Genomic DNA, 13,717 nt, shown 5'->3' with positions numbered 1-13,717 from the left:
TTGTATGCGTTATCTTTCCTAATCAAATGATAGCACACGGAGCCTTTTTGTGGTAGATACTATTATTCCTGTTTTACCAAATAAATAAAATAAGGTTCAGATCAGTTATGTAAGAGCCTCAAATTACCAAATTTGAAATTTTCTAAACCAGATTAGATCTCTGTTGTCCATTGTATTTACAACTTTAGAGTACATCACACCATACACCCACTCCCACTACCGTCAGTGGTGGCTGTGGGTCAAAGCACAAAACACACACACACACCACACACACACACAAAACTATTCCATCAAAATGTATGTCATTTTTAAATGAATTATAGATACTTTATTTGTTGGTATAGTTGTTGTTGTTAGTGACTGTTTACATGTGAAAAAATTAGCTGAGATAGCTTCTTCTTCAAAGAAAAAATAGAAATCAATCTTGATGCCTGATTATAGTGTTTGAATACTGTGACTTGGAAAGAAGAGACTTTGATAAAAGCACAATCTGACAAATTTTTTTATTGTTATACAAGGAGCTTATATCAACTTCCTGAGTTACTGACAAAAGTTACAAAGCAGGCGTTGCTGTGTTTCAGTAACGCAAACTGCACAAACAACAGGACCCAAAAGACCATGAGATTCCGATTTGGGGTTCTCTTTTTTTCAAACGGTTTGATAGATGTTTGCATTTGCCAAAGCATGCCACCAGTTGCTTTGTGTATCTTGTTACCTACTATTTGACTTTGGGAAAGTCAGCAGTATTCTTGGTCCCCTCATCTTTGAGTCTGTAAATTGGGAAGGTTTACCTTCTAGCTAAAGACAAAATGCTATTTCAGAAACAATGGCAGAAAAATACATCAAGTCAGTCCCCTGGTAGTGTATAGTGAATAGGACTAAACTCCAAATATCTACTCTGTTCTTAGAGGCTACAAAAGTAGAGACACTATGGTAGGTACTGAACACTTAAATGCTTACAAAGGCTGGACAGGTGATGTAAACGAGTGATGTGAGAACACAGGCAGTAGCAGAGCATACCGTGTCTGGGATCATCTAGAAGGTGGATTTGCAAAGCAGCTAATAGCACCAGAGTTAGGAGTCAAAGTATCTGGGATTTATCCTGGCTCTGCTTGCTAATTGCTTGTGTTTGGATAAGTTGGCTAAACTTTTCATGTCTCAGTTTCTTCATCTATAAAATGAAAGTAATAAGACTCACCTTAGAGAATTGCTATAAAAATTAAACAATATTGTCAACACATGCTCTTAGCACAGTATTTGACAATGCTCAGTAGCTTGATTTCTTTAACTCCTTTAGAAAGAACAGGGATGCCTTTATCTTTTCAGTGAAGTCTTGATTTGTTTGACTTCAACTACCTGGGCCTTCCAAGTCATCGTAAATGATGTCACCATAGACCCATTGTATGAATGCTTACCGAGCGATTTCTGTGTCTGTCACTGTGTTTGCTGCAGTTCATTTAGTCGTGAGCAGGACAGGCAAGGTTGTGGTCTGAGACCTGGTCCTAGGCCTTCCTAGAAACTAATCTGGCTTAGTTCTGAGGATCCAAAGGTATTCAGAAAATCCATAACAAGTTCATAGCAAACTGTTAAATATTATTATCCTTGTGAAATGTGTGGCAAAAAGGAAAGCCAGCTTCTAGCTCCTTGTAAAGAAGAATTTAGTCACCCAGGTGTATAGATACTATGGAAAATTATCACAAGCACTGAGCATGAGGACTAACTAACAACCTTTATCTATTTCACAGTCTGGGCATTATACGACATCCATGGCTATACTGCACTTGTGAGTCTTTTCCAACCATTTCAGAGTATCTGGGGTCAAAACCAGAATCCCTCCTCTGGAGGTCTTAAAATCTCTATATCTCACAGGCAAATATTGATTTATCTACAGCCATAAAATGTAAGTGACACAAAGGATAATAAAGATGAGCAAAACTACTCTCAAACAGCTGGAGTCCTGGAAGAAGCAAACTGAACATGTTTCATCTGGTCTGGGCATTTGGTAACATTCTGTCTTAAGAGCTCTAATGGTGTCAAAAAGTGTGGTCTAAAGGATGGGATCCTCATGTATTTCATTTGCCTGTAGAATTTGCTCACTGTATCTTCATATTCATTTCTAAATACTTAATTCATGTTATCAGTCAATCTCTGCTTTTAAAGAGTTTGCCAGTAGATATTCCAGCTGGCAATAGACACCAGTCGTATAATAAGAGCTCTTCTAAAAAAAAAAATTAAGTGTGCTGGGGGCACATAGCTGGTGCATCTAACCTCGTTTAGGGCATGTTATTCAAAGAACCCTTTTTAAAAGAGGAGACAGAAGAAAAAGTCAATTAAACAAGCATCTCTTTTGGATTAAGAGAGAAAAGAAATGAATAATGGAAAAGATTTTCTCATCTCAAAAGCTTCCTCCAGGTTCCTGACTTCTCTATACCTGTGGAGATTTTGATGCAACCTACATTCTGAAAGTACCTTCTTCCAGTAAACAGCTGTTATTTTCTAGGCTGACCTCACCAGGGCAGGAAAAGGACTGGGAGAAACAGGATGTCTTCTTAGCCCTGAAATAAGCTAAATGCACAGGAACCACTTCTGTCACCTATGCATTCTCCCTTCATTCCAGGCAACTAACGTTTTATTTTATTTCTTATCCATAAATTATACTCTCCGCTTTAACATCCTAAACACAGAATTATTCTTGAAAAACTAAGAACTGTAAAAATATGAAATAAGTATAAAAGCAAAAGAGGAAACTGCAAAGATTTTGCTTAGCAAAATTTAAAACCCCCACTTGAACACAGACGAAGACAAGTATTTCCAGAAAGTACATCAAACAACCCAAAGGTTTTTCTGCAGAAATTATCTATCAGAAGCAGATAAGCGATACATATGACCAAACTAAACATCAAACATGAGAAGAACAATTCACAGAGAAAATGTATTAGAAAATTAAGTATATAGAAAAGTATCTTCAGTGTGGTGACCCTGACGCTGTAAAGGAAAGAAGAAAAGTCTCCAACTTTCAAAAATGCTGGTTAAAACAACCATGAGGTCCTTTTTTCACTTATCATGGGAGCCAAAATATTTTTAAATAAAAATAACCAGTAATTGGAAAAATTCGTAAATTTCTATTGAGTGTGCTATGCTATAGGGAAGCCATTAGAAAATGTATACTCAAGCCTGAAAAATGTCCAAAGACAGACTTTGTAATGATAATTATGAGAGTCTACCCTGTGAAAACTAGTTCAAAGTATAGAATAAGCTTTATGCAGAGATATATTCTTTTTTGGCAAAACATTTAAATTAGGTATTTTCATTTTATTCATTGAGCACATAGTGATGTCATACTATTAAAATAGTAAACATAAGAAGAAAATACCAAACGGCATGCCGAGAATTTTTCTGTAGGCCTTGTCTTCAAGAGATCTGCAATCTAATTGAAAGGAATACAGTACACATTGGAAAAAAATTAGAATAATATTAAAAGAAAAAATTGGATGTGGCAGAAAGCAAAATAAAATAACAGATTCATCCATCAATCATATTCTTTTGTATCTATTTTGTAATAACTAAAGTAATAAAAACTATTGCAGAGAATTTGAACAATACAAGAAAAAGTAAAATGAAGAACATAAAATTGTCTCCATTTCCTCAGGTAACAAGAATTAATATTTGTTTAATTTCTCATTTTTTCCTTTACATATGCATGGCGTAAGAAGCAGGGTGCTTGCTAATGTACATATGATTATATGATAATTATTTAGACACTAGACAAGTATCATTTAAGGCCCTATATATTGTTTTTTGAGAAAAAGTTGCAAGATAAATATGCATTTGCAGGGGCAGAGTCTGTGTAGACATCATCTTTTCTAGTCATTCTTTTTGAACTCACAAATAAAAAATCGAATGGGTTTTAGTTTAGGCTAAGTTCCTAAATCTGAGTCTTTAGTGGCTCTAGCACAAGAGGTCAGACCTCTTGACTTACACTGAGGGTGACATACAGGACAGATTTAGTATATGGTATTGGAGTCAGGCTGCTTGGTTTCGAATCCTAAGTTCTGTGATCTTGGACATGTTATTTAAATGCTTATTATCCTCAGTGTACTCATAAGTCCTTATGTATAAAATGGGCATGATAGCTATAAATCTGTCTTCATAAGATCATCATGGGGATTCAATGACATGACTTGTAAAAGCACTTAGTCAAGTGTCCACCTCCTGGTAAAACATATATTAACAGTTATTACTACTTTTAGTTAGTCCTATGCTTTTCTCCTACATGTTTCACAGTACCTGAAGCCATCATTCAATTTCCTTTTTTTTTTTTTCTCGCTGTGCCACCCAGGCTGGAGTGCAGTGTTGCAATCTCGACTCACAGACAACCTCTGTCTCCCAGGTTCAAGCAATTCTCCTGCTTCAGCCTCCCGAGTAGCTGGGATTACAGGCACACGCCACCACGCCTGGCGAATTTTTGTACTTTTAGTAGAGATGTGGTTTCACCATGTTGGCCAGGCTGGTCTCAAACTCTTGATCTCAGGTGATCCATAGCAGTCATTCTGTGGGTTGCTCTGATATCCCCTCTCCTAAACATCAAGAAAAGCCGATGGGTTTGGTCTGGGTGTGGCTGGGGAAGCTGGAGGAGGGTGGTTTGGAGCTAGCAGACTACATTCCTATCCCAGCTCTCCATGTATAAACTCTAGGACTTGGGCAAACATGAACTTCTCTGAGCCTCACAAGACTCACAAAGAAACAATTTCAAGACCTACTTCAAAGGATTGTTGAGAGGACTAAACTCAGAAAAGTGGCTAGCACATTGTCTGCCATGTGGTAAGTTCTCAGGAAACCGTAGCAGAAATCAAAGAATAGAAAGAGTGCCCCGTAAGTCCTGCAAGCTTTTGGCAACAGGCACACTCATTTGAATGTTCATCACTCTTTTTCTGTTGGGGGGTGGGGGTATTGAAAACCCCTTTTAAAGGATTTTGTAATTTATTAGGAGTGCTAGTGATGCTTAGCGATTGATTCATTTGCCCCTGTAATTAGTCGGGGTGATTAGAGAAAGCTTTCCTATCACTGCAAAGTTTGATTTGCAGCAACCCATTAAACCCAAAGGGAGGGAGCTGAGAAGAAATCAGTACCCTCCACTCACAAATACATGCCCTCTTGTACAGATGAATAGTCCATTTTCTTAGTAAGGTATTTGAAATTTAGCATTATGGGCTGGGGCTTTTTGCCAGCAAGATTTTAAGCTTCAAATGAGAGGCGCTAAAATTATACCAACATTTCCCAAAATATATATTTATTTATGGGAGGACTATTCACCCCATGAAACACACTGTAGAGAATAAAAGTGGCTCTTAAGTTCACATAACCTTGGAAGTCTCACGTAAACTAGTCTCTCAGGATTCACAAGACACACAATGGCCCCCCCATGTACTCAAACTGTTTAACTTTGGGAGAATCTGGATAATGCCAAATATTTAATTCTATTAAGGTTTTATTTCTGTCAATCATCATCTCTTAATGTTCTAAAAAAGTAACATACACCAAAATCTTCTTGGGAATTCTTATCTGTATTAAGACATATATTAAAAGTTTCAAATAAAACAGTATACCTATCCTCAGTTCTGATACATCATTTAATTTAAGAAGGATTAAATACTGGAAAAATCATATTCTAAGTAAAAGAGGAAATTATTTTTCTCACTTAACCCATTGCTGCTCTTAACTGGCTTCCTCACTGTGCCTGAACCAAGAATTATATGACATCACCAATATAGTGGATGTTAAATGGATACCCCAAGAATAATTAGCATCTGTCTCCAAACTTGTATACTTATGTTTTTTCTTGCTGTATAAAGTACAAATCTCAATTCTAAAATCCTTTTATTCTATTTATTTCTATCTTAAGATATTACAGAGTTCCTGATTTAAAATAGTTTGACTTATGATTTTGACTTCATAGTTTTTTACTTAAACCTTTTAAAATAGGTTTAAAACAATATATTTTAAGTCAAGGAGCATATGATGTTAAATTTTTCAACTTTATGATCGAGTAATCGAGGTATTAAGCACACTTTCAATTTACAATATTTTCTATTTTCTATGGGTTTACTGGGATGTACCCCATCCTAAGGGGCCTCTGTGTTTGTGTGCAGGCTGGGTAGTAGGGAAAAACAGGAGCCCTTAATAATCAAAATATTTTGAAAATCAGTGATAATTTGAAGTTTCAGTCATTCTACAGAAAAACAGAATTGACATTCCAAAATAGATTCCTTCCAGTAAGCTCCATTAAATAGTTATATGTAGCTTAACGATGAGAATACATGCTGAGAAATGCATTGTTAGGCAATCTCATCATTGTGTGAATATCATAGAGTAATGATAGTGACAGGAGGCGGAGAAATTCTAGGCAGACAGGGGCAGGTTCCTGCCAAAACCCCACCTTTGAGCCCAAAAGCCTGAAACTTTGTCCCAAAATGAGAACTTCTATCCCTGTTTGCCCAGTCTCTCCCAATTGGACAAATATGCTGCTCCGGGGAGAAGATCCACAACTTTCTCAGGAATCCTAAGAAGTTTCCATAAACAAAAGAGAGTAACAGCCACTGTTCTAGGTTTGGAGACGAATTTACCATGTGACCTTACACAAATCACCTGGCCATACCATACTGCACTTTCCCCTCCTGTCAAATCATAATGATGTAATTATTTTCTGGCAAACCTTTGAAGTGTGAATATTGAATGATACAAAGGACTACATATACATTAACTATTATTATTTCTTTACTCTTCCTCTTTCCCTTCTGAGATATCTTGCGAAATTTAGTCATGAAGGTTCTTTTGGGAAAGTTCCAGAATCTGACTTATGTAATGCTTTATTAGATTTCTTTTGTGAAGATATTTTAGTATTCTGTATTTGCCATTGTTTGCAAATTATTTTTCCAGTCTGTACCAATAGACAAATTAAATTAAGAATAAATAAAAACAGTAAATATGCATTTCTGCCCATCATCTTATAAATGGAAGATAAAGTGACAAGTAGACATCAGAATGACACACCATCATTCCAGGAGGACTTAAAAACCAGAGCAGGGCTATTTTAATAACAGAGCAGCTTTTCTAAAGAAACAGGCAATGCTATGTAGCAGCTCCAGAACTAAGCTTAAATAACAGAATATTTCTGCCAGAGAAAGAATTTCAGCTAATGTGCTTTGGACCCAAAGGACGGCCCCAGCAGCTACCAGAGACACTGCCATGATTGCTCTCATGGCTTTGCTGCTCTGTCCGTGAGAAGCAGCACATACACATGCAACACACATGTGCGCACACTCACAAATACATACATAAATGAGTCAAAGGGATAGGTAGCTTTCACACTCTCAGAAACAACACTTAAGGAACACCTCATTGTGTGATTTCTGATAATTATGATCTGGCCTGAATTTCCTGTAGGAGCTCCATAATTGGCCAACATTTGGGAGGGAAGTTTTATTGTTTTTACTGTTCTGGGGGCAAGGGGGTGCTTCTAATACTTGCCTGGGAAATACAGAGTATCTGAAACCCAAATCATAGGGAGAGCTATTTTAAGGTCTGGTGAAGGGAATAAAGAGACAGCCACTTGATTTCTTCAAAACATAAAGCAATTTTTCCCCACAGTCCCAGAAAAAGCACCTGGCTCTCTTTCCTCACGAAGTACCAAGAAATTGATGGTTTTCTCCCTGTAGAATTCTGTATAGTTAGTGGAAAACTAGTTCTCTAAAAATTATGTGGACGGACTGTTACATATAGATAAAATGCATGCTTCAAATTAAAAGAATTAAAATGAATTCTAGAAAGATTACTTTGAGGTTTTCATAATTAGAATGAGTATTATGTGTCATTTCTACATCATTTTTCAATCCTGCTATAAAGCTCACAATGTGTAATTACTTAGGCAATGCTAGAAAGCCTCTAAAAGCAGAGCTCAATACTTCAAATGTGAAAATCTGTAATCATCATTCATCTATGCATTAACCCCCAGATTTATTAAATTTCTAATGTCTTGAAGGCATTCCAAATGGAATGCAATAGGAGATAGGAGATCTCTGCCACACGCAGCTTGGAATCTAGTAGAAGATACAACTAAAACAGAAATAACCTTAGAGCACTTCTTAGTTTTAACCGAACTTCCCTGTATATAAATCCCACTCATTTTTTTGGTTTAAGCACCTAGCAATATATATATAAGTCCAATTTATATCCCATAGACAAATTCATAAAGCATTTGAAGACAACTATTACCAGTTGCCGGTTAAAAACCCCTAATCGATTTATTCAGTACTTTTTTTGAGCATCTACTGTGTGTCATGTTACAGAGACACAGAAGATTAAATGCTAACACAACCTCTGCCTTCAAGAAGTAGATACCTATGCTTGCATCTACAAATTTTTGTAGATAAAAATTTTGTAGACTAGATCCAAATATATTTTTATGTGCCACTTTAAATATTAACAATGAATATTGAGCAGAGATTTATTCATGTACAGAACTAAGTGACACAGTCCCTGCCATCAAAAAGCATATGGGCTGGTTTAGAGCCAAGAGTAGCTACTCCACTCATGTCATTTATCATGAATTTTCTAAACTAGGCATGTAGATTTTCCTTTTCCAGCACTATCAAGGGTAACTAAATATGTGGGAAAGATAATAAGATGAGGTTTTGCATTTATCAAAAACAATGTAAAATGAATATTGAGCTCTGAGTATAGTGGCTATGTGCAGTCTTTGACGATTTCTAAACTCGAAAAGCACATTGATCTAACCCAAGGTAATTGATGTTTTATTGCTTTTTTTCTAGGATCTTTTTTAAGACCCTGGGCTGCAATTTATTCTGTATGGGGCCATTCAACATTTTGAGGCCTTACTGAAACACTAAAGCTTGAAATTTGCCAGGGAAATCCTCTCAGCAAGTTCTCCAACTCAATCTTCTCCCTTTCCTCTTCCTGTTCACTGTATTTCAGCTTACTCTGGCTTAAATCTCTAACTCCTGCCTTTGGGAATGTCAAAGAACACAACATAATCGTTGCCTGTCTTTTTCTCATCAAAACACCACACACTACATGAGCTGCCTCCAATATTTCCAGAGGGGTGGGAAGTATTTTGATAGTGGTTGTCATTTTTCCTTTCTCTTCTGCTTTCTTGACCTGAGTCTCTGACTTACACCATTGAGTTTCCCAAGGGTCTGTCTATCCATGTATCGGTTAAGCATTACAAGCTCTGCCATATTTCTTTAACGTATTACTTTGAGATGATCTTTAGTTCATAATAATATATTAATATGGCTAATACTGAATAACTCAAGCTTCAGCTTTTTACATTATCACTTAATGAATGTTAAGTACATTCTTATTCCATCACTGAGTCTCCTCCTACCCACCCATTGGTAACTCTCAGCCCTGTGGTGGAGTTTGGAGATAAAGGACAGATCAAGGATCATCCAGTAGACAAAGCACAGGTATTCAAGCTGTCATACCCTCAGAAATTCCTTCCTGGTACACCCAGTCTAAAATAGTAGCCATAAAACTCTTTCATTTCAAAGATATTACTTTCAAAGTAGTATCTCCTTACTTTGTTTGTACTTCAGAGAGTATTTCATACTCTGGAATTCCTTTATTTATCTATATTTTAACTTTTTATAGTCTGCATATCATCTGCCTTAATGCCACTTCTAATCTGAGGTAAACCATTGAAGGACAGAGGCCCTGCTCACCTTATTTATCACGCTACCTCCAGCTGGCACATGATGAGCTGATAGAAATGTTAAGTAAATGATTGAACCAGAAGACATGCCTTTCATAGTGACTCATCTAGGAAAAAAACTATCGATCATTCTAGACCAAGTATTTGTTCTCAGAATTCACTTGTACTTTATGTAGACTTATCACATCCTGATGTCTCTCTGACAATAACTATTGAGAACACATGCTTGTTTTATCAATTAAATAAGATATTTGCTGACTAAATCACCAAACTTATTCTATTTGCTCTTTGAAAGTCTAGTTTCTGAACACCTGAGTTTCTGTAGGATTCCTAATATTTCTTTAGGTTAGATATCGGTACTTGTTTCTCTTAATGTGTATTGTGCCCCAGAAGAGAAATATAAACTTTGAACATTTCCATAGCAAAGTGTCTCAAGTTTCTTGTAGAAAGTTACTTTATAAAATAATGTAACAGGCAATCAAAACAAAAAGATATTCTGTAAAGTTATTAAAACTCATTCAAAGTAGAATCATTAATTCACTTATTATTCAATTTACCCATGTAACAAACATATTGAAAATGAAATAAATACCAGATACTGAATTAATACACAAGAAGAGTTAGACACCAACACACAATTCCTGTCCTCAGTGGGTTCACAGTATTGCACCAGTAGCACATATGATCACAAAACAGTAGAATCTAAAATGTGAAGTTAAAGCACAATAGAAAGGTAGTTAGCATATCTAGAGTAAGCAAAGTGAGTAAGGAAGGAAAGGTGAGTGACTACAGGAAGTACTTTCTATGAAAGGTAATATTTGAGTCTAGATTTAGGAACAAGGTAAAGTGAGAGAAAAGCATCCAAATAGAGGAAACAGTGTGTGCAAAGGCCCAGAGTGAAGCCAGATGCTTTAAGGAGAATATAAGAGGCTCAACAAGCTAAAGCAAAATATTTGTGCAGGTAAAGGTAAACTACAAGACCCCAAAGCAGACAAGAGCCAAATTGTGGAGAATAGTGTATATAGCATGGTAAGAAGTTGAACTTGATCCTGAAATTCAATTAGGCAGTGAAGGAGTTTAAAATAAGAGGATACATGATCAAAAATCACAAGCATTTAGCAATAATCAATCACACAGGAGATAGAATGAAAAAATAATTGGAAGAAAGATAAGGCCTGAAGGCCTAGAGCCAAGCTAGGAGGTTACATTTATAATTCAGGCAAAGAGAAAAGAGGGTAGAGACCCCCTCATGAACTAGGGAGTCAACAGATCGTGAGAAAAAAAAACTGAAAGTACATTGGTGATCAATTAGAAATGGAGATTGGGAGAGAAGGAAACACAGGAATAGAGGCCTCTGGATTAGATGACCGTAAACCCAAAGATGCCTTTATTATCTGAGGGAGAAAAGTGGTGCTCAAGTGGAACAAATTGAGTGACATTAACCTGCAGGAAAATTAACTGCAGGTCAGTAATAGGCATCAAAAATACCAAAAAGAGGTGTCTTTTAGAAATGTCATTTAAGCTAAAGAAGCAAAATATTTGAATTTGCACAATTCAAAGAAGGAATGAGAAAGAGAGAGGCAAATGTATTTTAAGTGAGAAGGAGGTGGATCCTAGAAAAGCAAATTTGTAAATGAATAAAAACAGTGATAGGAGAGGTGAGGAGAAATTACCAACATATGAAGACATTTAACTTTCCATGAATTTTTCCTGAAGCTGTCAGATCAGGGAGGCTATTCCAAGAAATCCTTTGGTAAATTTCAATTTAAGAAAAACTAAAGAAAGTAAAAACTAGTCTTGGACATAGTCTCATTCTCCTGCAGCAGTGTATGCATTTGATCTGCTTTGATTAAAAACTACTATTCTCTGCACCACTGGATTTTAGATTTTCCAGTAAATATAACGAGTTTAAGGTGACATTTTTCATAGCCTTCAGGTCCATCTTTGAAAACTGTCTTAATCTGTTTGGGCTGCTGTAACAAAATACCTTAAACTGGACAGGTTATAAAAAATAGAAATTTATTTATTATAGTTCTGGAGGCTGAAAAGTCCAAGATTAAAGCACTGACAGATTCCATGTCTGGCGAGGGCCTGCTTTCTGGTTTGTAGATGATACCTTCTAGTTATGTCCTTACATGGTAGAAGGGAAAACACTCTTTCCAGCCTCTTTTATAAGACCACTTATGAGGGCTCTGTCCTCATGACCTAATTGCCTGCCAAAGGCCCTGTCATACCATCATCTTGGAGATTAGGATTTCAACATATGAATTTAGAGGGGACACAAACATTCAGACTATAGCAATAATCCTGAGTTCTACCATAGATCATCTTCCACTGACAGGCCCAACAATAAGCTTTTGGCTACCTCCAGAATGAGGTGTCAAGTTGCTCATCGTCTCTCTTTATCAACCACAGCCACTACGAACTATGGACATGACTGTCAGACATAGGATGTGCTTCCAAGTCTGATGTATATTTATGGCCAACATTGTAGCTCAATAATGAAATTCAGCTACTTTAGCACATGGCACCATTGAGAACTCCCTCCTGCCATAAATCTTTACCTGGTTGACTTGTTGAGAGCAAATCCACATAGAATGCCAGAACACAAAGTTTTTTCAGGAAAACAAATTTGTTCTCATAGGAAGCCAGCTGTTCATACGGTCAAGCAAAATGATGGAAGCAAGTTGCCATTATTTGAAATGGCGGAGAGAAGAGAAAATGGTAGATAGATCACTGGACTGTCAACTGCAAATAATAGCCATCAATCACCTTCCTGTTTTCCCTAAAAGCCTAGCAGAGTGAAATAGCACCTAGGTTGGAATGCAACCACCAAAATGGACTGAAATCAAACTGCAACCTTAAAGTACATTTCCAAAATAGACAAATCATAGCATCTGCATTCACCCACGTTGGCCTCATTGGCTGATTGGGATAGAAGAAGCAATATTATTCAAGAGCTTAGCAATGACCACAAAATATGAAGGACACAAAGACATAGCTCATGGCACAACAAAACTTAATGAATTGGTAATACCCTACCTTATTCCAGAAAGTACTGTCATGAAGTTGTATTTGTGAGAAATGAACTTTGAATTTCTTTGTTTCCTTACAATCAGTTTAAAGAGGAAAACTGGTGAATTCCATAATATACAGTAGTACATGTACTATAGCTATAATACTCATTGTGTGCAGATGCAACACTTGGTATGGACAGACAAGAAATAGAGAACAGCTTAAATGTATTCTGATACCTATATGGCAATTTCAAGGCATAGCTGAAGAATGGTGTAATTTAAAAGGTATAGGATAGTTGAATTGGGCCAACTAGAAATCCAAGTGTCAAAGCTGGTTGGAAAAGGCAGTCACTCAACAATAACATGGAAAGAGAAGTTGAAGACCTACCAGACGACTTTGTAGCTACATTTGTACATATATATGTTTATCAACCTCAATAACACTATCCTCAAACAACAGAGGACAGTGACAAATGCATAAAATGTGTGTGTCAGAGCCAATATCCAATAATTACTTCATGTCCAGAGCAGAGAAGAAAAATGACCAAATACATTAGTCACACTTCTATTGCTTGAAGTCAATCATTTATTATCAGTGGCATCACCAGCCTTATTCAAAGCCATTCGTGTCCATTAGTAAATTAAAATGTGTTTGTATTTTGAAGCTTCTGTTTTTATTTCACATATTTTGCTCCATTTCTCATCAGGAATTCCTATGTTATGGTTCTATATTTAACCCAGAGCATTTTGTTAAAAGTACATTTTCTTTCAGAACAGAATCTAAACAGATTTCCAATTCATTAATTTTCAGAATGTTCCTCACCCTCTTAAATCATAAAACTACTGATGATTTTTCCTGCCCATAAATCTTAGCCACATATTTATCAATGATGTTTTGTGAGTCCCGGCTTAATAATGAACAGAGTCATCTGTCATTCAGTCAAACTATTTTGTGAGTGAATAAGATTTT

Source organism: Rhinopithecus roxellana, chromosome 11 (assembly GCF_007565055.1).
Source record: "Rhinopithecus roxellana isolate Shanxi Qingling chromosome 11, ASM756505v1, whole genome shotgun sequence".
In the NCBI taxonomy this organism is placed as follows: domain Eukaryota; kingdom Metazoa; phylum Chordata; class Mammalia; order Primates; family Cercopithecidae; genus Rhinopithecus; species Rhinopithecus roxellana.
Note: the sequence above shows the minus strand (reverse complement) of the source record.